This window comes from Babylonia areolata, chromosome 3, assembly GCF_041734735.1.
Source record: "Babylonia areolata isolate BAREFJ2019XMU chromosome 3, ASM4173473v1, whole genome shotgun sequence".
Classification (NCBI taxonomy): Eukaryota; Metazoa; Mollusca; class Gastropoda; order Neogastropoda; family Buccinidae; genus Babylonia; species Babylonia areolata.
Window position 1 is genome coordinate 51,519,881 of NC_134878.1, and position 26,594 is coordinate 51,546,474.

The window sequence follows — 26,594 nt, forward strand, 5'->3', positions numbered from 1 at the left end:
TGTGTGTGCGTGCGTGTGTGCATGCATGCGAGTGTATACGTGCGTGCGTATGAGTGTCTGTGAACACTGAAGCTATTTGGGGGTGGGGGGTGGGGTTAGCCGAGAGTCACTGACGAGTGACGTCACCGCCGGGACTCAACACCGCCAGTAATAAGAATATTATTATGCATCATTTCAAAAGACAGTTTGACTGACCGCCGCCAGAGTGGCGGCATATCACGTTTCAATCTGAACGCTCGTTCAAAGCAAAACTGAGAAAGAAGGAAAGAAACAAATGAAATATACAAAGAGATAAATCGCGCGCCGGCGGGCGCACAAACACACACACGTAAACACACACACACACATGCGTGCGTGTGTGTGTATTTGTGTGTGCCAGTGTGTCAGTGTGTGGTGTAGGTGTGTGGTGCGTGCCGTGTGCGTGATTGCGCGCGTGCGCGCGCGCGTGTCTGTGTCTATGTTTTTGTGTCAAATCGGCGCCCGTCAGTGAACTTTTGTGTGCGACGTGGGGGCTCGTGGCTTGCATGTGCGTGGTTTACGATGTAAGTGGGTTGGGCGTGTGTGTGTGCTGTGTGTGTGTGCCTCAGTGAACGTGTATACATGCCTGACGTGCGCGTTTACGTCAGCGTGCTCGTGCGACGGCATGAAAACTGATATACGGGTGTGCGCGCGTTCATCTGCGTTCTGTGTGCATGTATGGATAGACAGATAAAAAAAAAAAAAAGCAAATAAGTAAATAAATAGATGAATGAACAATTTGACTAATCGATGCATAAATGTCACAGGTTATCCATCTAATACTGCTAAAGGTGCCACTTGAAGAGACAACGAAACGATAGTGACGACGACGACGACGGCGACTGACGACCATTATGTTGTCGCAAACCTGTTCGATGAACGCGGAGAGAGAGGGAGAGAGAGGGGGGAGGAGAGAGAGAGAGAGAGAGAGAGAGAGAGAGAGAGAGAGAGAGAGAGAGAGAGAGAGAGGTGGGGGAGGGAGAGAGGAGAGAGAGTTGGGGGAGGAGAGAGAGAGAGCAAGGGAGAGGGAGAGAGAGAGAGCAAGGGAGAGGGAGAGAGAGGAGAGAGAGAGCAAGGGAGAGGGAGAGGGGAGAGAGAGAGAGCAAGGGAGAGAGAGGGGAGATATAGAGGGGGGAGGAAGAGAGAGAGGGGGGAGGAAGAGAGAGGGAGATAAAGGGGCGAGGAGAGAGAGAGAGAGAGAGAGAGAGAGAGAGAGCAAAGGAGAGGGAGAGAGGAGAGAGAGAGGGGGGAGGAAGAGAGAGGGGGAGGAGAGAGAGAGAGAGGGGGGAGGAGAGAGAGGGGGAGAGAGTGAGGGGGTGAGGAAGAGAGGGGGGAGGAGAGAGAGATAGAGGGGGAGGAGAGAGGGGGAGGAGAGAGAGAAAGGGAGAAGGAGAGAGAGGGGGGAGAGAGAGGGGGGAAGAAGAGAGAGAGGGGGTGAGGAGAGAGGGGGGAGAGAGAGGGGGAGGAGAGAGGGGGAGAAAGAGAGAGAGAGGAGGGTGGAGGAGAGAGAGAGGGGGAGAAAGAGAGGGGAGAGAGAGAGAGGGGGAGGAGAGAGAGAGGGGGGAGGGGAGAGGGGGGGAAGAGAGAGAGAGGGGGGGGGGAGGAGAGAGAGGGGGAAAAGAGAGACAGGGGGAGAGAGAGAGGGGGGAGGAAGAGAGGGGGAGGAGAGAGAGAGAGGGGGGAGGAGAGAGAGAGGGGGTGAGGAAGAGAAAGAGGGGGGAGGAGAGAGAGAGAGAGAGAGGGGGGAAACAGAGACAGGGGGGAGAGAGAGAGAGTGAGAGAGAGAGAGAGAGAGAGAGAGAGAGAGAGAGAGAACAACCAAACAGACAGACAGAGAGAGAAAGAAAGCCGACAGACAGTAAGACAGAACTTGACGATTAACAACAAGGCTCTCACCATTTCTGATTCCATGACACCAGCGCCGGGAGCACACGTGTACCCCGCTACCACAAAACCGGATCACAGTTTCGTTTGACAACAACAACTTGACAACAACAAACAACCCCCTCCCAAACTCTTTCTGCACTGAAAACTGACACTGACGGACATGAACTGTTATTCCGACACCTCCACCATCATGCACAGCATTCAGCTCTGCCGGCTCAGCGACGTGACACCCACTGGCAACCCACTGGCACAAACTGTGTGCAGCACTGTCAAAGCTTCGGAAAGACAACACTGAGCAAGGGCGGTCCTGATTTGTGTGTGTGTGTGTGTGTGTGTGTGTGTGTGTGTGCCAGGGACGCATGCACATGATAACATGATACTGTACTGTTAACTTTAAACATGAAGACCCCTGCAGATATATAGTATATCTCACATTGTTTCCCTCCAGGCAGTCCACGGTTCTAGTGTTGCTATAAATGCGTGCCACAAATTGCTCTCACAGACATTCTACAGCTCTGTAGTTCACAGTCTACGGCTCTGCAGTTCACAGTCTGCGGCTCTGTAGCTCACAGTCAGTCTACGGCTCTGTAGTTCAGTAGCCAAACAGACAGTCACGTCTATGGCTCTTTTGTTCAGTAGCCAACAGTCAGTCTATGGCTCTGTAGCTCAGTAACCAACACAGTGTAAAGCTCAGTAGTTCACAGTCTACGGCTCAGTAGTTCACAGTCTATAGCTGTGTAGTTCACAGTCTACGGCTCAGTAGTTCACAGTCTACAACTGTGTAGTTCACAGTCTACGGCTAAGTAGTTCACAGTCTACATCGCTGTAGTTCACAGTCTACGGCTCAGTAGCTCACAGTCAGTCTACGACTCACAGACAGTCTACGACTCAGTAGCTCACAGTCAGTCTATGGTTCTGTAGTTCAGTAGCCAACAGACAGTCTACGGCTCTGTAGTTCAGTAACCAACAGTCTACGGCTCTGTAGTTCAGTAGCCAACAGTCAGTCTATGGCTCTGTAGTTCAGTAGCCAACTGACAGTCTACGGCTCTGTAGCTCAGTAACCAACAGTCTACGGCTGTGTAGCTCAGTAACCAACAGTCTACGGCTGTGTAGCTCAGTAATCAACAGACAGTCTACGGCTCTGTAGCTCAGTAACCAACAGTCTACGGCTCTGTAGCTCAGTAACCAACAGACAGTCTACGGCTCTGTAGCTCAGTAACAAACAGACAGTCTACGGCTCTGTAGCTCAGTAACCAACAGTCTACGGCTCTGTAGCTCAGTAATCAACAGACAGTCTACGGCTCTGTAGCTCAGTAACCAACAGTCTATGACTCTGTAGCTCAGTAACCAACAGACAGTCTATGGCTCTGTAGCTCAGTAACCAACAGTCTACGGCTGTGTAGCTCAGTAACCAACAGTCTATGGCTCTGTAGCTCAGTAACCAACAGTCTACGGCTGTGTAGCTCAGTAACCAACAGTCTATGGCTCTGTAGCTCAGTAACCAACAGTCTACGGCTGTGTAGCTCAGTAACCAACAGTCTACGGCTCTGTAGCTCAGTAACCAACAGTCTATGACTCTGTAGCTCAGTAACCAACAGTCTATGGCTCTGTAGCTCAGTAACCAACAGTCTACGGCTGTGTAGCTCAGTAACAAACAGTCTACGGCTGTGTAGCTCAGTAATCAACAGACAGTCGACGGCTCTGTAGCTCAGTAACCAACAGTCTACGGCTCTGTAGCTCAGTAACAAACAGACAGTCTACGGCTCTGTAGCTCAGTAACCAACAGTCTATGGCTCTGTAGCTCAGTAACCAACACAGTCTAAAGCTCTGTCAGTAGCTCATGGCTCTGTAGTTCAGTATAGTAGCCAACAGTCAGTCTATGGCTCTGTAGCTCAGTGACCAACAGACAGTCTAAATCTCTGTAGCTCAGTAGCTCACATACAGTCTACAATTCAGTAGCCCACAGACAGTCTATAGCACTGTAGCTCAGTAGCCAACAGACAGTCTATGGTTGGTTCTGTAGCTCAGTAGCCAACAGACAGTCTAAAGCTCTGTAGCTCAGTCACATACAGTCTACGGCTCTGTAGCTCACAGACAGTCTACGATTCAGTAGCTGACTCAGTAGCTATTCATCAGTGTGTACAATAAAAGAGCCTATTCTACGAATTTTCCATCTGCTCTCCAGTTTGTGCACATTGCTCTCACAAACAGTCTAGTGGCTCAGTAGCTCAGTCTACAGTAGGGCTCTGTAGCTCACAGTCAGTCAACGGCTCAGTAACTCACAGTCAGTCAACGGCTCTGTAGCTCACAGCCAGTCAACGGCTCAGTAGCTATACACTGTGTGAACAATTAAAGAATCCAGTATTCTACGCATTTCCATCTGCTCTCTTTGTGAACAGACAGTCTGTGGTTCCATAATTATAATATAAGCTAGCTATACATGCGCATGGCTGACCTCACTCACTCACTGCTGGTGCTATCAGTGCCATGCTAAACACACACACACACACACACAGACTGACTGAGGGCCCATTCTGAACACAGAGGCAGCATAGCGGTGTATCATACCAGGTGTCAAATCAATGCTGGTTCTCATGCAGCAAGTGACGATTTACTGTTACTGCGATCTTCGGCTGGCTGCCGGGTTGGCTATCATGATATATAATATATATATCTTATTTGATATAAATATACACCATAATGGTGACAATTGGAGTGAGCAGAATGAGGGAGGAGGGGGTGGGGAGATTGTTAGTGGAGCCAGGGGGGAGAGGGTGGAGCACTGAGGTGTTAAGGGGGAAGGGAGGACGTGGAGGACTGAATTTAAACTGAAAAAAAAAGAGAAGAAAAAAGAGTGAATGAAAGAAAGACAGAAAAGAAAGAGAGAAGAAAGAAAGAAAGAAAAGAAAAACTACTGAACTGAAGGGGTTGGGCCATGCTGATATGTGACTCTTCCGACGGTCCAATCTGCACCATCCTTATTTCATTCAATTTTTATTTTGCTTGGGTGGATATTGATATTCACTAGATATGGCTCTAGACGCTATACAAAAACAAAACAAACAACAAAAAAACAACAACAAAAAACAAAACCAACAAAACAAAACGGATAAACACACACACACACAAACACCGTCACACACACACACACACACACTGCGAAGTGGCACAGGGTTGCCGGCGGTTCTTCCTTAGTTTAACTTGAAGAAGAGTGACTTTTCAGAAAAGACTTGAATGCAGTGGAAGAAGAAACTGAAAGTGTTTCAGTGGTACAAGTCTGCAGACTCTTGGGGAGTTGGTTCCAGACAGTAGTGAGGAGGACCACTGATGAAAAGAGGAAGAATGAATTGACGCTGACTGAAGGACCGTGGCTTTGGATCCTAGGGGTCAGTCTGGCATCAGTGGCAGGGCTAGGTTTGGTCTGGGTGTGTATAGGGGTCAGGGTGAATGAGGGGGTTGGGGGGGCGGGGGGGGGGGGCGTGACATGTGTGGGTGGTAATGATGAATACATAATGATAAGGAATAGGTTTTCTGTAATAGGTTTTCTTCTTCTTCTTTTTTTTCTGTCTTTCTCGTCTTCCTTCCCTTTTTTTCTTCTCCTAATTTCCGAGGCTTTCTTTCTCAGTTTCTTTCTTTCTTTCTTCTCATCATTTCACACACCCCGTCACACACACACACCGTGACACACCCACACACACACCGTGACACACACAGAGTCAGTCTCAGTCTCAGTCGTTGTCCGACAGCCGATCTGAATACTTCCCCTGAAATAAAACAAACGAAAATAGACATTATAACACAGAGAAAGAGATGAATGCAGGGGATCGAGTGTCAGACTAAATCAGTGATTTCTGATTACTCTGACGGGCGCAATAGCGGAGTGGTTAAAGTGCTGTACTTTCAATCTGAGGGTCCCGGGTTCGAATATCGGTACCGGCGCCTGGTGGGTTAAGCCGGGGTGGACTGAGATCTTTTTCGATCTCCCAGGTCAACATTATGTGCAGACCTGCTTGTGCCTGAACCCCCTTCGTGTGTACACGCAAGCAGAAGATCAAATATACACGTCAGTATCAGTAGCTCGAGGAGGCGTCACTGCGTTCGGACAAATCCATATACGCTACACCACATCTGCCAAGCAGATGCCTGACCAGCAGCGTAACCCAGCGCGCTTAGTCAGGCCTTGAGGATGCACGTTAAAGATCCTGCAATCCATGTCAGGGTTCGGTAGGTTATGGAAACACTGAAGAACGTGACATACCCAGCATGCACCCCCCCCCAACCCCCCGAAAACGGAGTATGGCTGCCTATATGGCGGGGTAAAAACGGTCATACACGTAAAAGCCTAGTCGTGAACATACGAGTGAACGTGAGAGTTGCAGCCCACGAACGAAGAAGAAAAAGAAGAAGAAGAAGAATTCCTCTGGCTGTGATCTAACTCGCGTTAGCCCGGCCCGTATTATTGTTGTCAGAGCGCTTGTGTGTGACCAGGAATATACTCCGGTATGATTTGCATTCATGACGTGACTGACTGAATAACTAGGGGATAACGGGGCTCGGGCTGAACCCACTCAATGACTTCCATAGTCACCACAGGGTCATGAGAAAAATACAACCATTTGCTTGTAACGGCAGTGTGACCTGCACTCAATAGCTCGATTAATCACACACGCACACACTCACACACACCTCTTCTCCTTCCCTCTCTTTTATTCTTCTAATCAATGATGATAATCTTACATTGTCTTATGCGGTTTTCACGACTACATATGTGCGCATACACATGTTTTTGTAATGGTATATTTCTTTATAGTATCAACAGGCATTATAAATCTTATATAAATCATCTCTGTCTTTTGTCTCTATCTCTCTGTGTGTCCGTCTCTGGGCTGTCTCTCTCCGTCTCCCTCCTTCAAACTTTTTTTTTTTTTGCTTCTACAACTATTTGTATTGTGTTATTTCTTTTTTTTTTCTTTTTTCAAGTTAAAAACATGTGCATGCATATTTTAGTTCTTTTTTTTATTTGCTGTATTATTATCTTGACATATTTCAAGTATCATGTCTTGTACTCTTTAATTCGCTCTCTCTCTCTCGACCGGCTGTCTTTCTCTCTCTCTATGCTGTCTTTCTCTCTCTCCCGACCCCCCACCCCCACCCCCCCCTCCGTCCGGCTCTTTCATCAGTTCTGTCTCTGTCCCTCTCCGTCTCTTCTATCTCGCTCTCAACCCTTCTCTCTCTCTAGAGAGAGACAAGACAAGACAAGACAAGACAAAATTCTTTATTTTCGACTGAAGACAAGACATTTAAAAAATTTTTTTTCGAGGATAATAGATAAGCACTGGTGCGCTTTTTTTTCTTCATCCAGTCCCCGCCCTGAAACAGGGTCTACACTACACAATACTATATTATATATGTCATTGCATGCACTACACAATGCTACTTAAAGTCATAGCATGCGAACACAATACTACATAAAGGCTTAAGCATGGTAATGATAACACACACACACACACACACAAACACACACACACAGAGGCACAAGCATGATATTAAGGAAGCATAGTTCAACATATAAAATAGTACTGATGAAAACGATAAAAATGCCACAGGTGAACAAGAGAGAGACAGAGAGAGACATAGACAGAGAGACAGACAGACCGGCAGATAGACAGACAGATAGAGGGAGAGGGAGACTGAGAGAGAGACACAGAGAGAGAGAGAAGAGAGAGAGAGATAAAATAAGACAATATCAACTAATGAATAGATAACCTCATATTACATGAAACATGTTATTGAGAACAGCAGGTCAGTAAGGAAAACAAAGTAACATGCATTGTAATCATCTGATCAACACACACACTGACACACACACACATCTCTCTCTCTCTCTATATATATATATATCGCCTCTCAAGGGGTCAACAAACGACGCTTTTGAAAGAGCATCCCATTTTTATCTTGACAGTTCATCGGCAAACGATATAGAATGGCCCATCGGCTTTTCTGTTGTTGTTGTTGTTTTTCTTTTTCAGAAAACGGACATGCAGATTTTGATGTAAATCTGAAAACGGATTTCCGTGCTTGGACGGAAGAGTTGCACCCATACAATCTGACACCTGTTGCACTTGGCCTTGGCTGTGGTGACGATTTCTCAACCCCCCCCCCCTCCGATCTCCCTCCCCCATTACTTGTGATTTTGATAAGCAACACCACCATGCATGATCTTTTCAAATCGCATGATGCAAACATCCAGACAGACAAGGTAATCCTGGATTTCAGTAAGGCCTTCGACACTGTACCACATGACAAATTGCTACACAAGCTGAATCACTACGGGATCAGAGGACCCATCCATACATGGATCAAGAACTTCCTGACCACACATAAAATGACAGTGATCCTGGAGGAAGAACAATATGAGGGAACCGAGGTGATATCAGGTGTTCCCCAAGGTACAGTACTGGGTCCTTTACTCTTCCTGTGCTATATAAACAATCTGCCACAATCCGCAAAATCAACAGTACACCTTTTCGCGGATGACTGCCTCCTGTACCGAGAAATCCACTCCTTCCAGGACCACATCACCCTACAGAAAGACCTGGATAGTCTGAAAGTATGGGTGAAAGCCTGGGGAATGTGATTCAATGCACAGAAATGCTAAATTCTATTGAGCAAAGGAAAATCTTCCTACTTTCATAGACTAAATGGAGTCACACTAAAACAAGTTCAACAAAACCCCTATCTGGGAGTGCAGATGTCAAACAACCTGAAATGGACTGGCTACATTACAAACATCTGCAAAAATACCCAACTGCTCACTCAGCTTTCTCAGACATAACCCCAGGAATTGCCCCCCAGAAAGCTGTTGAATGGCATACATCTCACTTATCCGATGCTGGAGTACAGAGTAGCAGTCTAGGACGCCCACCTCAAAAAGGACATTGAAAGGCTTGAGAGAGTGCAACGCCAGCCGCCAGATTCATTACCAGGGACTACAGATCAAGGCATCTAGACTGCATGATGTAAATGCTCGAAAGTCAAAATTCACCAGCTTTAGAGGATCGTCGTAAAATCATACGACTCACTACAATGTTTAGGATTGTTGAAAATCAAATACCGGCCTTACCACCAGGAGAGTTCTTGACACCTGCAAGCAAGGTCAGCAGAAGATCCAAGCCTACATCAAATAAGACCATCATATGGGCAATATTGTAGAAAGAAGAACTTTCAAAACAACAAGGGCTTTGTCATTCAATTCTGTAGGACAGACCAGCTAAAGAACTCATTTTTTGTAAAAATAACAGCGGAATGGAATCAGCTGGAGGATAGTAGTTGTGAGTGAAAGGGACGACTGCAGCAATCAAGGCAGCCATCAAAAGATCACTGCCAGCTACTGTTTTCCATCATTAACAGTAGTTGTTATTTTTTGTTTTTTTTGTTTTTTGTTGTTGTTTTTGTTTTTTGTGTGTTTTTTTTGCATGCGCTCTCCCAGGTTTTGTTGCGATGATGGCCATATTGGCCTCTGCGACACAGATATCCTGATTGTGATCCAACACGAAACAGCAGCAAGTTTGTGGCAAACCCGTTCTTCTTTGTGAAGTTTGTTTGGTATCATTCCGTTCCTAACAGTTACACTGAATCAATTATTCTATTTCTAACAATATGTTTCCACTGATTACATGTAACCAAATCACATGCAACCAGTAATGATAATGTGGTTAAATCCATTTAAATGCAATCCAAAACTTACCTGGTACAAAGACCAGGCTCAATTTTTCTGACAGAAAGAACTGTGTGTCAAAGACAAATAGTCCACAGTAGGACTTGTCCACAATCACTAATTCCGGTACAAGCTTATGTGACTTCACTGGAAGTGGAAAAAAAATTCTACTATTACATGAACAGAAGCGGTGTAAGAAAATTTTAATTAAATGAAAGGTTCCTTTGAACCATGATGAAGACCACTATACTAAACAAAAATCTGAAAAATCAATTAAAGAAAAAAGAAAAAAAAAAGAAAAAGTTTCCACCATAAATCTAGAGAAATAGTGTAGCAACTCACATGAACTAGTAGGTGAATTCACAAAAGCATCATGCTCATCAATGCCTATGTTCACCCAGGAACCTGCACAACAAAAGCAGATTATGTCTTTTTAGAGGAAATAAAGAACGGATTTGGAGACTCTGTCATTATCTGTGGAGACCTCAATGCAAGATCAGAGTTATGCTGGGACCAGTGGAGCACCAACCCACAAGGACTCGCACGGGAATGATAGGAGAAATTCTTCTTAGCCCATTAACAACCACATTCCCAACTCACCTCGGAACAAGACAAGGGGAAAGTGACAGTGTGATCGACATTGCTCTGACATCTCCAAAATTCAGAGCAGGAATGAATGCAGAGACGCTTCCACACCAAGGCAGTGATTACCTCCCGGTGTTTTCAGTCTACAGAAACTATCAGGTAAAACCTGTATGAAACTGCGTAATCCATTTCAGTATGAAACCAAAGAGACAACCATCATCAAAAAATTAAGACGCAGAAGAAACAAAAGAAAGGCGCAGAACCGGAAGCAAACTATTCAGCCCCCATAGTGGAATACCGACACACACAGAGCCTGGATAGAAAAACATGCGGCTGTCAAACTTTGGCAAAAAGAAAGAGCAAAGCCTGCTCCTGACAAAGAAATGGAAACAAAAATGAAAGAAAAAACCAAACAGTTTGAAGTAATTGCTCAAGAGGCCAAAAATGCGGATAAGTGGAAACAGTTTTGCGAGGCACTCAGTTATGACACAACATTGACAGAGCTCTGGCAATTTTATCGTCGCATGGAAGGGAAAACGTGCACAACATCAACCCCAGATATGTTAGATACTGATGGAACCAAGCTTAATACAAATGAAGAAAAAGGACCCGCCCTGCTCAAACGGTACATACAACAGAGTGATCAAAGAAACTTAAATGAAAAAAAAAAAGAAATATGCTGAGGAGTGAAACCAAAAGCTTATGCAGACTGGACCTGATTATGACTTGACAATAGATGATCTAAACGAAGCAATAGCTAAATGCAAGAAAGAATCAGCTCCTGGCCCAGACAAAGTTCGCCACTCGGACATCAAGGAGCTATCCGAAGAAGACAGAAGCAAACTTTTCAATCTGTATCAAAACAGTTTTCACAATGGACATGTGTCAGAGGACTGGACACACAGCTTCTTAAAACCCATACCAAAACCAGGAGAGGACCATAGTCAGGTAAGCGGCTACCGAATCCTAACCATGTAAAACATTGGTTTTAATACTTGGCAAACAAATTGTTTTCAAATGAAAACCTTGTCACTTTTGTTCTGTTGCTAGAGCGAGTTTTACAATTACTTGGTAACGAAGTATTCATATTCCAAATAAAAGCTTTGTTCATTTGGCGGTTGAAATACTTTGTAAAAGATTTTTTTTTTTTCCATAAAAAAAAGCTTTGGCTCTTCAGTGTGTGTGTGTTTTTTCAGAATGTGTGTGAAGAACGTTTTGTTTCTCTTCCTCCTTTACAATCTTGGGCTTGCTCTGTCAACTGCATTACATAACACTAAAGTGGGAGTGTCTGAAAAGTGACTGCAGAGTTTCATGAAAATACCACTCACTACCAGTATGTGTGTGTAAAAGTGTAAAAGATATTACTATGAAAAAAGTATTTTTTTTAAGAAAGAGATACATACATGAACAAGATACAACATACAATATACAAGAATTCTCTTTTTACATGTACAAAAAGAAATTGTTGACAGGTTTGTTGGTAATGAAAAATAAAAATCGGGCAGTTTATCCAAAGAAAAACTCAGTTCAGTTCAGTCCAATTAGTCAAGGAGGACTGACCAGCAGTGTAACCCAACGTGCTTTGTCAGGCCTTGATGCAAAATAAGAAAATGTATACAATAAGCAAAAGTTGATGAACAATATAAGTAATTAAATCTATGAATTGATAAATTAAAATAGTAAATGAAATAAATAAGATAGAGATAAAAGATTTAGAGATACATGAATGATATAAAAAATGATAAATAAATCTAAAAACAAGCGTAAATAAATATAAATGCACACACACACACACACATGCACAATCGATATGCAACGAATATGCAGTCTCACAGATATGAATTCACAAACAAATATTCACAGGCTCAACACACCTTAAAGGACACAAACCCTGAAGCATAAACACACACACACAAACACACCATGCACACACACACATGTACACTCACACACATGCACAACAGATATGGAACAAATATGCAGTCTCACAGATATGAAAGCACAATGTTCAGTCGCAACAGTACACATTAGAGGACACAAACCCTGACACATGAACTCTCTGTCTCTGTCTCTCTCACACACACACACATACATGCACAATCGAAATGCAACAAATATGCAGTCTCACAGATATATGAAAGGACAAACAAATATTCACAGGCCCAACACTACAAATTAAAGGACACAAACCCCGACACATAAACTCGTGCACACACACACACACACATCCACAGATCCATCATACACACACACACACACATATACACTAGCATATTCATATATTCTGTCACTCCCACAACAATGACATACACACACCCTACGCCCAACACACACACACACACGCATACACGCGCACACACACACCAATATACATATGCATACATGCACACATAGAACTCTCCTAACACATATGTGCACACACCCACACCCCCTGCTGCACATTCTGTCACCGAAAAACACAGTTTAACCATTAAACAGAAACAGATTCTTGGACATTAACACCATGAAATAGCACAGTATAAGCTCATAAGAGTATATATATAAAGAGAGAGAGAGAGAGAGAGAGAGAGTGCATTGGAGCTGTGTGTGTGTGCGCCTGCCTCTTTTTTGTCTTCTGTGTGTGTGTGTGTGTGTGTGTGTGTGTGAGTGTCTGTGCCTGTGTGTGTGAATCAGAATCAGAATCAATTTTATTTGTCAATTAAACCTTGCATAACGACCAACAATTACATCATGTATAGGCCTAGTATGCATGCATGTTCATGTGAGGAGGGGAGACTGGGTGGGGGTGGGGGTGATTGGGGGAGGGAGGGAGATATGCTGGAAGGGAGAGGTGTGGTAGAAGGAGGTTCAGTTGACTGACTATTGGGTGTTTGGGAATTGGAGGGCACTGGTGAGGGGAGGAGTAGGGGGTGGGGGCAGGGGGGGGGGAATTTGCTTGAAAAAACTGAGGCAGCTTGTGTGTGTGTGTGTGTGTGTGTGTGTGTGTGTGTTTCTCTCTTCTCATTTTCTTTTGGACATATCACCACCCAAACTGTTCCACTCCCCACAATGCATACTGCGTAGTTCGCACAAAGACAAAAATAAATAAACACACAAACAGAACAATCAAGACAAAACCTAAACAGACCTGAAAGTCTCAGTGTTTCTTGAGGGACACTACTCGTGTATCGAGGGTCACTGACTACACTGTCAATACTGGCATAATTATATCCCTTCGTAGACTTGTCTCCACTCAAGTCAACCTCATTGCGGCTTGTTAGAATGTCTGTAAGTGTTGCCATTCACCCTCAACACACAAGTAAGTGTCCTTTGACATGCCAGTGTGTACTCACAGAGGCCGAAGATTATGTTTTGAATCAAATTTTCAGTTCTGTTTCACTTGTTCGGCTTTTTTTTTTTTTTTTTTTGTTGCTTTGTTTCATTTCTTTCCTTGTACATACTAACCATGTGTGAAGTGTGTTCAACTGGTGATGATGATGTTCAAGAAAAAACAGTACTACCCTCAGACATAAAGAAGAAAGAAAGTGATCGAAGAAAACTATAATTATGGCAGGGTCATTGTCACTAATCATTGCAGGTTATTCAGTGTTAAAAAAAGAAAAAAGAAAGAAAAAAAAAGAAGAAAACGACAACAAAAAACACAGCTCACATCAGTTCAGTGAAAAATGTAGCAAGCATCAGTGCCACTCGTTCTCTGTTCTTCACAATAATTGCCTTTGTTTCTGAAGGTTTATTTTTTTGTCCACATTTGGTTTAAATAATCTTTAATTATTCAACAATACACATGATTACAATGCAATGAAAGACAAAAGAGCATCAACAAGCTTAAAGCTTATACTGTGCTCACAACGTTGCGCTTCAATTTTATCATGACGGCTGATGAACCATATTATGACTTGTATCAAATAACATTCATAAACAGTAAGTAATGAAATAATGAAATAAAACAAATAAACAAACAGTACATAATATAGTAAAATAATGTTAATATCAGTATTAACATGAGATTAAATTTATTATCACCAGAGTAATTGGCCTAATAGAAGAAAAACACGAAAAAGAAGAAGAAAATTTAGAAGAATGGTGGGTAAGGTGGTGGGGGAGGGGGAACAGAGGGGAGAGGAGAAATTCTAACAGATCACTGGCCAATCCATTCAACTTTGAATATTTGGTCAGTCAAATAAATCCAACATATATTTTACGAATAGAATCATGTTGTACCCTTTCTTCACAATAGTTACTAAGCTAAAATCTATTTGAATCGGAGATAAACTGGTGAGCAGTTTGAAATATGAATATATTTGTATGATTTTGGAGAACAGGATCTCCATACAACAGAGTTTTAACGTGAATGTAGTTTGGAGATAAATTTAAGATTGTGTTTGCCCGAGCCATATTAAAGTCTTGACAAAATAATAAATAATGTTCAGCAGTTTCGCTTGCAGTGCCACAAGCACAAAGTGGGTCGCTTATTAAATGTCTGTTGAACATATCTTCTCTTAAGTCACTAATCCCTAGACGAAGTCGACAGTGAATGATTTGTTCCTTCCGTTTACCAAAATAATAATAGCTAGGCACTACAGCATCGTTAGCACACAGGTAATGTTTAAGCTGGCTTGAGGAATTGCTGGTTTTAACATAATCAGGTAGAGAATTCCAGAGATAAGTAGTAGATGGTATGAATGATTTCCGATAGAGTTCAGTGTGAAATCTTGGTGCGTTCCAATGACCTGCGTCTATGGTAAGGGTTATTGTCTGAAACAAGACCAGGAACAAGATCATTTAGGTAGTTAGGGCATAGACCGTTAACCATCTTGAAATAATGCACAAGTTTGTGTCTTTTCCTTCTTTCCTTAAGTGTACAGAACCCTGATTTGTCCACATTTGTAGAGATAATTTTTTCACTGAATTTAAAAAAAATTTTAACTTAGATTTTCCAGTTTCAGCATTGACTTTGTTTCTCTACATAATAATTACACCAAAAACAACATAGAAACATGCAGAAAAAAAAAAGAACATAAAAAATTGACTCAGCATCAACTTACGAAGTCTTCAGCACTGCAGCAGGGACGGAGTTGCCCAAAACATCGTTTGCGATAGCGCACACGAATCTGGCCTGAAAGTGGCACCACAATGCACTGATGTAACATGCATTCAGCAAAGACAGCAGAGACCTAAAAGAGACTCTCAGAAGTGAGCGTGCATGCCAATGTGTGTGCATCTTCTTGCAGGTTTATCTCTGTGTGCTTTAAGTTCTAGTGCTTGCAAATCTGTGTATGCACATATGTGTGTGTCTGTGTGCATGCACATGTACACAGTCATATCTTGTGTGTTTATGTTTGAAAGACAGTAGAACAGTTCTATTTCTGAACCACTGGGAAACAGTTTTCTTTCTTTTTTTTTTCTTTTTTTTAAATTCAAATAATTCTAAAACACTATAAACATTCAAAGTTTATAACGGAACCTAAAAATATACAAACCCAAACAGCTCTGTATTACCACAATATTACTAACTGCCAATGAACTATAACAGATGCAATGTAAAGATATCATTCTCACTTCCCAATTAAAGAACAAAAAAAGTTCATTTTCACTTTATCTTTACAATGCTATATTAGATATTTGTTGTATCTTAGCTGTGTGCATCCAAGTACTTGTTCTTCCATTTCCTTTGCTGTTTTTCCAGCTGAGTTGATCATATATCATGCCAATACACTTGAAAAAAGGTGTTGCAAAATATGAACATCTAACACTTTGGCCTCATGCTATCTCTGACTCTGACCATTATGTGGTCATTGAACAGAAATTACGAGGGTTCCACTGTGGCAATGCCCAGTGACTGACACCAAAATATCAGAAATATAATCATTTCTTAATCAGGTTAAGAAAATAAACCTAAAGTCCTAACATCTTTTACCATAACTCTTCTTCTTCATTCGTGGGCTGCAACTCCCACGTTAACTCTTATGTACATGAGTGGGCTTTTACGTGTTTGACCATTTTTACCCCACCATGTAGGCAGCCACATTTTCGGGGGTGTGCATGCTGGGTATGTTCTTGTTTTCATAACCCACCAAACGCTGACATGGATTGCAGGAACTTTAACGAGCGTATCTGATCATCTGCTTGTGTATACACACAAAGGGGGTTATGGTACTAGGTCTGCACATATGTTGACCTGGGAGATCGGAAAAATCTCCACCCTTTACCCACCAGGCACCATTACTGAGATTCGAACCCGGGAGCCTCAGACTGAAAGTCCAACGCTTTAACAGCTCAGCTATTGAGCCCATCTTTTATCATGACAAGGATGGTCAGACGTCTGCTACTTACCCCCTCCTTTTATTTATTTATTTTTTGCCTGATCAAAACAGATGTGGTGTAGCATTTATGTATCAGTCATTTGAAGGCCTGAACAGTGCACTGGGTCTATGCGTAGGACAGGCATGTACTCCCCTTTTTCCTTGAAAAAAAAAGAAGAAGAAGAAGAAAAAAAAAAAAAAAAAAAGAACTGAGCAATGTTCACATCATGTGACACAAGGCACAGGTCTTGCCTGCAGATATAAGATGCCTACAGCTTTATTTGCCAAAGCAAGGAAATTGAAACTACACAAAAGCAGAAAAAACAAACAAACTGCAACTGATTTTTGCAAGTAAAAATCACATTCTCGGGAAGTTATTTAGAGATGGCAAAATTATGCAACAACCTCCAAGGTCTTGTGAAGAAGACTGAAACTGCATGAAAGTTCACAGAAAAAAAAATCAACCTTTTTTTTTCTAAAACATGCAAACACACAAATGTTGCAGGTAGTACTAATTTGTTTGTTTTGTTTTTGGACAGTAAAATTCTTACAACAATCTCTGAGACATGTATCTCTCTAACGCTGATCATGACTGCAGCAGACTCACAGATTTAGCAATGAGAGAGGTCTTGGCATCACAGTCATTGATGGGTGTGAACTTCATTGGGATCAGGTCTTTCAGCCTCAACACCTCCCCACTCACTGGGCACCACACTTCCTCATCCTGCAACATTCACTCAGTGTCCACACTTTATTCATACATCATCGATGCTCACAGCTTCTTGTCTGTAGCAATTAGTTTGCAGTTAAACCAATCAGTAGTTCACCAGTTAAGTTTTATCCATGACAAAGCATGTAACACAAACATAAAAGTACCGCACTTCCTCATCCTGCAACATTCACACAGCGTCCACACTTTATTCATACATCATCATTGCTCACAGCTTACTGACTGTAGCAATTAGTTTGCAGTTAAATCAGTTAGTAGTTCACCTTTTAGTTTTATCCATAACAAAGCATGTAACAAACGCAAAAAACACCGCTCTTTCCCATCCTGCAACATTCACACACTGTCCACACTTTTTCTTATACATCATTGTTGCTTACAGCTTACTGATTGTAACAATTAGCTTGCAGTTAAATCAGTTAGCAGTTTACCGGTTAGTTTTATCCATAAGAAAGCACGTTACACAAGCACAAAAGCTAAGTAATTCACCTACCGTCTTGCTGACTTTGGTGGTGGTGGCAGCAGGGGTGAGACTGGGAATCCAGAAGCTGGGTAGGTGCTTCTTCCATTCTCCGGACATGTTGGACACAGACGGTCCTGCTGAGGTGGAAGCCTCTGCCTTCGCTATGCCTGTCACAACGAAGGAATCAAGGGTATGATAAACATTCCATAGATCTATAAAGCACACACAAAGGAAGGAAGAGGACTCTCCTCACACACACACACACACACACACATATATATATATATCTCCTCTCACACACACACACACACACATATATATATATATATATACACACATAGCTGCCAACCTTCCAGACCCAAAATTAGGAATCCTGTCAGAGAATGGTTTCAGGAAGGGCGTGTGGCGTGAATCGATAAATGAAAACTGTTCCTTATACTGTGAAGTGAAGCGCTGATAAACCCTTTTTTTTGTGCTGATTTGCTGCCCACATCACATCGACTTTCACTGCTCGGCGCCAAGTTGGAAAAACAGCACTGGCACCTTGCGTGTGCACCGTAACTGTTTTTCAGTTGAAAAACATGGATTGGTGTGTGGATCCAGCAAGTGGGTTCAGTTTGTGACAATTCTGTGCGTGTAATGTTTTGTTGCTGTTGCTGAAATTTTGAAATTCGGAAAAAATATGTAGAAAATCTAATTTCGGAGTCGGTGCTAAAATTTGGAAAAATTCCTAAAAATTAGGAATGGCTGGCAGCTATTGAAGAAAAAATGTGGACGTATGTATGTATGTATATACCAAAATTTGCTTTCAATTTGAGTGGGAATACGTACATTTTTTTGTCTCCTTTTTCCCAGGACCATTAAAAATTTTGTGAGAATTTTAAACCATGTAATAATAAATTCGTGATGGAATACCATAATGGATAGCTGCTGAAATCATAAAAAGTTACCTAAGAATTTCTAGTCCTATAATAACAAAGTTTTTTTTTAATGGAATGAATACTGTAACTGTTTATCTACTTTACCATATATTTTAAACCAGAATATGTACAAACCACTCACCATGTTTGTCGCCAATCAGGTTTGTTTTGTGCTGCACAAATGTGTAAGCCTTCTTCTCCTGTTCAGCTCTGGCAAGTTCTCTCAACTCAGTCTGAAAACATAATCAAGAAATACGTACATCATTGATTAATGTTTAAAACTACACAGTGAAGACAATAATTCCACAAGATTTATCTGTCAGTCTCTTTCCTTCTCATTCAATTTGTTACCCCCCCTTCACCCCCCCACACCCCTAACTTCACAAAAGACACAAACACAATTAGTTATTTTCTGGATATTACAATAAAGGAGAAATCCATCATCTGTTTCATCAGTATGGGATTTTTTGTTTCTTTTCTTTTTTTCTTCAACAATAAATGTCATAAGGCTGACCTAGCATTCTGTGTTCACAGAACTTATACTGTGAAATACATTGATATATATTCAATTCAAACAAAACAAAAAACACTATCCATAACAAAAACAGCAACATCTACTAATCATTTATAACTAATGACTGAGATTAGCCAGAAGTAAAGTGTCCCACCTCAGCTTTGTTTTTCTGTTTCTCATACTCCTTGAGCATGCGCACTCTCTCTTTCTTCTGGCGCAGAATGTATTCCAAAATGGCCTCCTTTTCACACAGGAATCCTCGCGGTCTGAAAAAAGAAGAAGTCATAAACAGCAAACCACGTAAGTCCATCCCTTAGCAAGAAAGCTGACCAAGTTATTGTGACTTTTTTTGGTTTTCAGTACTAATGAACTTTAAAGTCATAAAGAAAAAAAATTCAAAATTATCTTGAGACATGCTGTTGCTATACAAAGGTTGAAAAAAAGAACAAACCCTCTAACCTTTATTTTCTGGCTTGCTTTGTGCATGTGTGTATGTACACAAAAGTGTTTACTGGTTTGTCTTTGGGCGTATGTGCAGTACAGTCTTTCTGGTGTGTGCTTGTGCTGTGCAAAAGAACTACACATGATGCAATACAAGCCAAATCTGTACAATAAACACCCACATTAAAACTGTACACCCTATGCATAGAACTCTGTGTGCATATGTATTGTTCTCACTCACTGTCATCAGTGTATGTCTCTATCTTTTTATTTTATTTTATTTTTTTTACTTCCTCTTGTTGATTAATATAATCAATGACAGTTTAACACAGGCTGCAAATAATGAAATCTAACTACATTACATGGCAACTCAAAACAAATATGAAGAAGGAAACTAGTAAAGCTGATCAACAGCCAAGATGACATTCAGTTTTTTAACAAAAATTCAACAGTTAAATCTGAACGAAGTATAAACTCTGTGCATGACAAACAAAATCAAATACTCACGTGACTACAGAATCCTTACATGGCTGAAGGGTCAAACAACAGCAATCAAACTCCTGTGACACATACAGCAATGCGCTGTTAGTGTTACCATGTCATGTCACAGGATCATCTCAAACATTACTTACAAACACACACACACACACACAAACAACAAATATATACACATGTACAAAACCCAAACCACCAAAACTGGAGACAAATTAATTAGAAAGTAACATGTCGACTACTATCACTGTATCAGTACTAGAAAATCTGGTCTTACACTTTATATGCTCTAGCATAATTCTGTTGTTGTTTTTTTACTTGTAGTTACACTGTTGTAGCAGATTTCATTCTTCCACTGAAAAATCAGAATTTAATCTTCATGTTGCAGCTTTAGAGTTCCTTCCAGTTGTGTCAGTCAACATCACTTTATAGGTTAAATATTTTAACAGAAATATATATATAGCAGCTTTTGCTTCTCAGTGTAATATTCAAACAGATCAGGTGGATTTCACAGCAACTGCCATTTCACTATTCAAATAGAGTTGGTTGTTTTAGTTCCAACAAATAAACAAAAATTCAATTAAAAAAACAAAACAAAACAAAACAAAACAAGAAAAAAACACACACAAAAAAACACACACACACAAAAAAGAATGAATTTATCATCACCAATGAAACTGAAAGAAAAAAGAAAACAAACCCAGCAACTTGTTAGATTCATTTTTTTGGGAGTGTGGAATAGATATCAAAAAAGGGAGAAATTATCAATATTACTGATACAATGTACTTTATACATATGTGACGGGGTGGTAAGGTGGTGTTAGAGAAGGTGAAGACAGGTAAAAGGTGTTGTGCAGAAGAGAGCTGCAGCCAGGCAAGGTAGACTCGGGAAGGCAGTGCGCTGGTTTTCTTCTTTTATTCTTTCATTCTTCCAGACCAGGAGAGTTCTCTCTTTGTCTGGCACTCGCTCACTCCTTATATTCTGTTCCGCCGAACCGCAAAGCCAGCGCCACGAAGTGACTCACAAAACCAGCCCTCCGCGAGCCTTGAGGGGCCAAGCTTGTGTTTGTTGGACCAAATCTAGCGGCTTCTGACTTTCGGCTCGGGGAACTAACATAAGACATATTATATATCACACAAAACTACAAGAAACGAGCATTTTCTTAAGCTAAACCATTTTCTACAAAAATAATGTAGTTAAAAACTGTAAACAAAAAGAGTCACTGAATGAACGAGCTTTTAACGAGTTCATGTATCATTTTTGTACATTACAACAATTAAAACGTCGTGATATGTAATATAATTGCAACAGTTAAGTAACTGAAAATCCTGAATTTCCAATTATATAAAAATCATCTATAGAATCTGCTTCTAGAGTAAAGATTTTTTATATCAATATTCAAGAGAAAACTCAACGGACAGCTCCCGTGTCGGCACCGCTTGGCGGTGCTTTTGGCACTTGTGATTGACAATGAAATACTTCATTTAAACCAACTACAACACAACTATACATGTATGATACGAATCAGATTGATAACAGAAATGCAAACATCTGCAAGACACGCTATAAAAATGTCTAGGTATTGTAAAAACGTATTTTGCTCAAATCGGCTCTGACGAATTCCAATGGCTTGAAGAAGAGAGTTTTGTGGGGCCGAAATACTGTCAGACATTTCGTACTATCGCATGCCTGTAACTTAGGTGTACACGGAAAGCGATACACGAGAAGAAAGCTTAATCATTTACATTTTAATGCACAATCTAAATTCCACGGCAACTATATCGATTTATAGAAAACAAGGTATTTTATATGTTTCAACTGAGTGGATTTCGAAGATTGCGCCAAAATTCATTCACATAAATATTAGTTTAAAAGAGTTATAGGCTACCTGGCCAAATGATATCAATACAGTTGAGAAGTATGATCTTTCTGAAGTCCAATAACATAAAAACTATAATCTGATCTATAAGGAAGTGTTTATAATTTAACAAATTGATGAAAATCATCATACGGTTCCCTGTAAAGGGAGATAACTTGTGACCGATTTACAACTTCCTTCGTAACCTTCGGCAAGTCACAAAAGTCGTCTGCTAAGCTGGCCCAACGAAGATTGTAGCCAACCCGGCTACATATATACAACAACAAATAACATAAATAACAAACACAGTAACAGTCATCACCTTTTCACTAACAGTAATTACCTTCACTGAATCTTTTCCATAACATACAAAGTCTTTGTGTGCCATAGCCCAAGGCTTTCGTGTCCTTCTTGCATTCATGGTAGGTATACACGGTACCTGCCGTACAATTCTTTGCTTGACGAGTCACTGCGCACTGTTTTCAATCAAACCTGCAAATATTTTTCATCAATTATATATTCAATTAAATGAATTCAAGCCTTTATATATATATATATTTTGTTTGTTTGTTTGTTTATCTAATGACTTAAGAAACCTGCAATTCTAATGACTTAAGAAACCTGCAATTCTAATGACTTAAGAAACCTGCAATAAAATGAGAGATAGACAGTTAAAATGAATAGTGCAAAATAGATGAAAAATATCTAACTTCATAGACAGAGAGAGAAATTAACTCTTACCAGTTCGCGGAAAATGTTGAGATTTACTAAGATAACCACGCTGGCATCATTGAAGACTCAATATCAGACACTCACCAGCAAGCAAACTATTCACATTATATACCTAATGAAAGACAACTGAAAACTCTTTCACATGAAATCCATGTCATACTGATAACATGAATCAGATATGAATGGCATCTACTCAAATTAGGCCTTATGGGTAATTTCCCCCCAAAAAAAATCAAAAACTCTCAAAGAACAAAAAAACAAACAAAAAAACCCCAAAACAAATAAACAACAAAAAAACAAAACAACAACAACAACAAAAAGTTCAAAATCAGTCAGGGTATTTGACACTGACCATAAAATGATATAAGATACAATTTGTTATTATAAGATATTTGGCATTATCAGCACACAGACAGATAACACCCATTACCATAAAAAATGTTGAAAATCTCCAACCCGACATCATTCAACACACAATATGAGTCACTCGTAAGCATGCAAACCACCCATGTTGTATACCAAATGAAAGAAAATTAAAGAAGCTTTTGCATTAATTCCTTTTTTAATGATGATATAAGTCAGTCATGAATGGCATCTTATCAAATCGGTTTTCACACATTCACACACACACACAATCTACAAGCTGCATTGTCAAAATCCATTCAGAGTGTTTCATACAAACTAAAAAGTAATACCAGAAACAGTTTTTGTTTTCTGCTAACAGGCATGTGACATTTCTAGTATTTAGCAACATGATATTCATTATCAGAATAAACCTTAAAAATTTGCATACTAGTTCAGTAGTTCGCAAACACAGACCACCAGTTACAAATTACACAGACTAGTTCTTACCATCCAACACATAATAAATGATAAGCATTTACAGCACTGCAAAAAATGTCTAAATAAGCTGAATCAGAGTAAAGGAAATGTTCTTGAAAGATAAAAAAGATATCTTCAAAAAAATTGTACTGGTTATATATATATATTTTAGTAAGAAATTAATCATGATCCACTGTTCAACCTGAGTGACAACCTAGCTGTGTGACAGAAGAAGACATTTCCTCTTTTTCTAAAATGTGTCACAGGTTTCACACTGCACAGAATTTTTTCTTTCATTTTTTTCCCCCAAGGGGTAACAGTGTTTATAGTTCCTTTTAACATCACTCCAGACAGGGCGAACAGGTCATTGTCAGGACCATGCTTGTTGTGCATGCATGTATTAGTATATTCACAAAGTGTGGATACTAATTCAACAGTAAAGAACATTTTGAAATAAAAATTGCGGCTGTGGTGAACCCCCTTACATCTCCTCGTGTCCAGACATCAGGTGAGTAGAATTCAGGCACATGTGAAGGCTGAAATTGAGGCACTGGCTGGCTTGGCCCTGGATCTATATCGTCGTAACTCCCTGCTCAGAAATCAGATATAAACTTGACATTGAACTTGGCCTTGTGGTGATTGAGGCCTCTTCTATGGCCTGATCACCGTCAGAATTGGACTACTACCTGCATGCCTGGCGATACAGGTCTTACTGTCCTACCTATTCGTAGCAAGCAGGATTATACGGTGCAGTGCGCATCCAGTCTGGTCTTATATGTGTTGACTGTTGGCGCTGTAACTACATAATCTGGAAGGTTGTTCCACTGAGGTGTTGATAACACGTTCTGCAAAGTAGTTGCTTCTGATGAGCAAACGGCTAAGCTTATGTCCCTTGTAGACTTTTAGGCTGCTGCCCATTGTGTCCCTACCTTCACGAACGAATTCACATTTACAAAAGAATCGCTTCCATAGCAACACATGATATCGTCAAAATATAACCTTGAATTTTACAAACAATAATTCGAATATGTAAAACGATGTAAAAATACGTTGCTGATATGCAAGGAACATACTGTGAGATCCAAAGCATGACTTTGAACAGAGGAGCAACCTTTACATAGATTTCGTTTGCTCGTCCTACTTTCTCATACCTTTCTGGGTCAAACTGGGGTCCGGTCAGATTTCGCCGCTCCGTGCTCCCAGTCCCCTCTTCAGCGTCGTCACCAGGGTTCCAATTGTCAGAAAACTCACTATCTGACATTATCGGGTCACTATCAGAGCCTGAAGAACTTACGATTAAAGAGAAATTAAACAAAAGTAAGCACAGTGACTGAGGAGTCTTGAAAACGAAGACGAGATCCAAGATGGCGGAAATGTCATGTGGACCAGTTCTGTGTTTTACCGATGAATAAATCTAACACAATTCTACTTTCTTTTGTTTATTTTAGTCTTGACAGAACTCTAGTGATACTGAAAAATAGTTCTTAATACAAAAGACAAGAAAATAGTTAATTGTGTCTGAAATATACTTCGGAATTTTCCATCGTACTATGCACCAATATCTGATGTTCCGTACTGTCCATCAGTGATTATCACCGGGACCTCTGCAAAGCATCAAACTTCGTATCGATAAAGGATCGTCGCCCAGTACTTCAATAAGAAAGAAAAAGAAAAGTGAAATGGGAATTAATCTGCCTTGTTGATGTTTTACCATTCCTTCTTTCAAAATTAAAAGCATTTTGCGATTTAGTAATGACTTAACTGGTTGGTAGTATGACCTGCGCTTCTGTTGACAGTTGTTCAGTGTTTAATTGCATAGGTTGGGATTCTGCCAAAATTAAAGAAAAGCGTGTTGCAATAAAAGTAAAGATATATAAATCAGTATGCACGCTTTGTGACTCAGCCTAATATCTGAAATGGAAACAGAGTATTAGGTTACGAGAAGTGATCACAATACTAATACAGTGGGGTAGGGGGAGGGGCGGGTGGAGGGGGGGGGGGGATTATGAAGTAATTGATCATCAACTTTTGGATTCTTGATTTTGTACTATTATTATAGTCAAACTTCAATTGATTATTTTTTCTGATAATCTTGATGGTTAACACTTACTACTGAGACTGATTGGAAATGGGCAAAATTTGCCAGCAATTAAATACTGACTACTGCATTAGAAATAGTAAAGTTGACAATATAAACAGAATTTCTTGCTTTGGAAGGAAATACCGATAAGCAGTGATTCCTTATCATGACCCTCAGACATCCACATTGATTATTCTTTTGTCAAACTGATAATGGAATGCTGGAGAGTTCCACTAAGCTTACGCGACTTACAGAGGCGCGTCACATGATCTGTGCTCTTGAAGTTGATTCGCTCTCAAAATTTGCGAGCAACAAAGGTGATCAAGACGGGAGCCGCGTGTCGATATAAGGACACAGCCATGAACAACTTGACCTAAAGGGCGAAACGCCAATTGGTCGTTAAACTCATTCACTCGGGACAATGGATAAGCATTCGGTTCTTTAGCTTCCAAAAGAGGCGTGATGTAAGATTCCAAGTGAAGGTGTCTGAAAGAAAAGCGCCTACATCTGTAGACACCAAGAGAGAGAGAGAGAGAGAGAGAGAGAGAGGATAGCTGCAAGCAGACATGCAAATAAACAACAACGAAACAATTTCTCAGTATCCTTTTAATTATGCATAAAAACAAAATCAAAGCCAAAAACGCACAACACGAAACAGTGTAAATGCAAAATGTCAAACGTTTATGTACCCTCGTAAGCAGAAAAATCTTATGTTTTCTTTTGTGTAGTGGCAGCAGTAGCAGTAGTCTTCAGTTTTCTTTTCCCTTCAAAATGATATAGTCAGTACTGAACGGAGGAAAAAGCGGAGGACGGTTGTGGGACGAGGGGAGAGCTGGATGAAAGAGGAAGGAAGAAGGGATGGGGGAAGGTGTGACTGTGTGTGTGTGTGTGTGTGTGTGTGTGTGTGTGTGTGTGTGTGTGTAAGCATGCATGCTTGTGTGTGTGTGTGCGAGACAGAGAGAGAGAGGGGGGAGGGGGGGAGGGGGGAGGGAGGGAAGGCAACTGTCATTTCGTGGTTATGTGTTTCACACAAGA

General features: G+C 40.9%; 1 protein-coding gene and 1 pseudogene across 2 annotated transcripts in view; both read right to left on the reverse strand.

Annotated features, from left to right (window-relative positions):
• The window catches only part of LOC143280089 (uncharacterized), a 23,575-nt gene extending 21,437 nt beyond the window's left edge, over positions 1–2,138 (reverse strand). For both annotated transcript variants that reach the window (XM_076584610.1, XM_076584608.1), the window contains exon 1: positions 1,915–2,138. The gene's annotated coding sequence lies outside the window, so the exon portion shown is untranslated. The remainder of the gene's footprint in view (positions 1–1,914) is intronic.
• A 13,110-nt stretch (positions 2,139–15,248) lies between these two features.
• Positions 15,249–24,740, reverse strand: LOC143280373 (nitric oxide synthase-interacting protein-like; annotated as a pseudogene).
• Between the last annotated feature and the right edge of the window lie 1,854 nt (positions 24,741–26,594).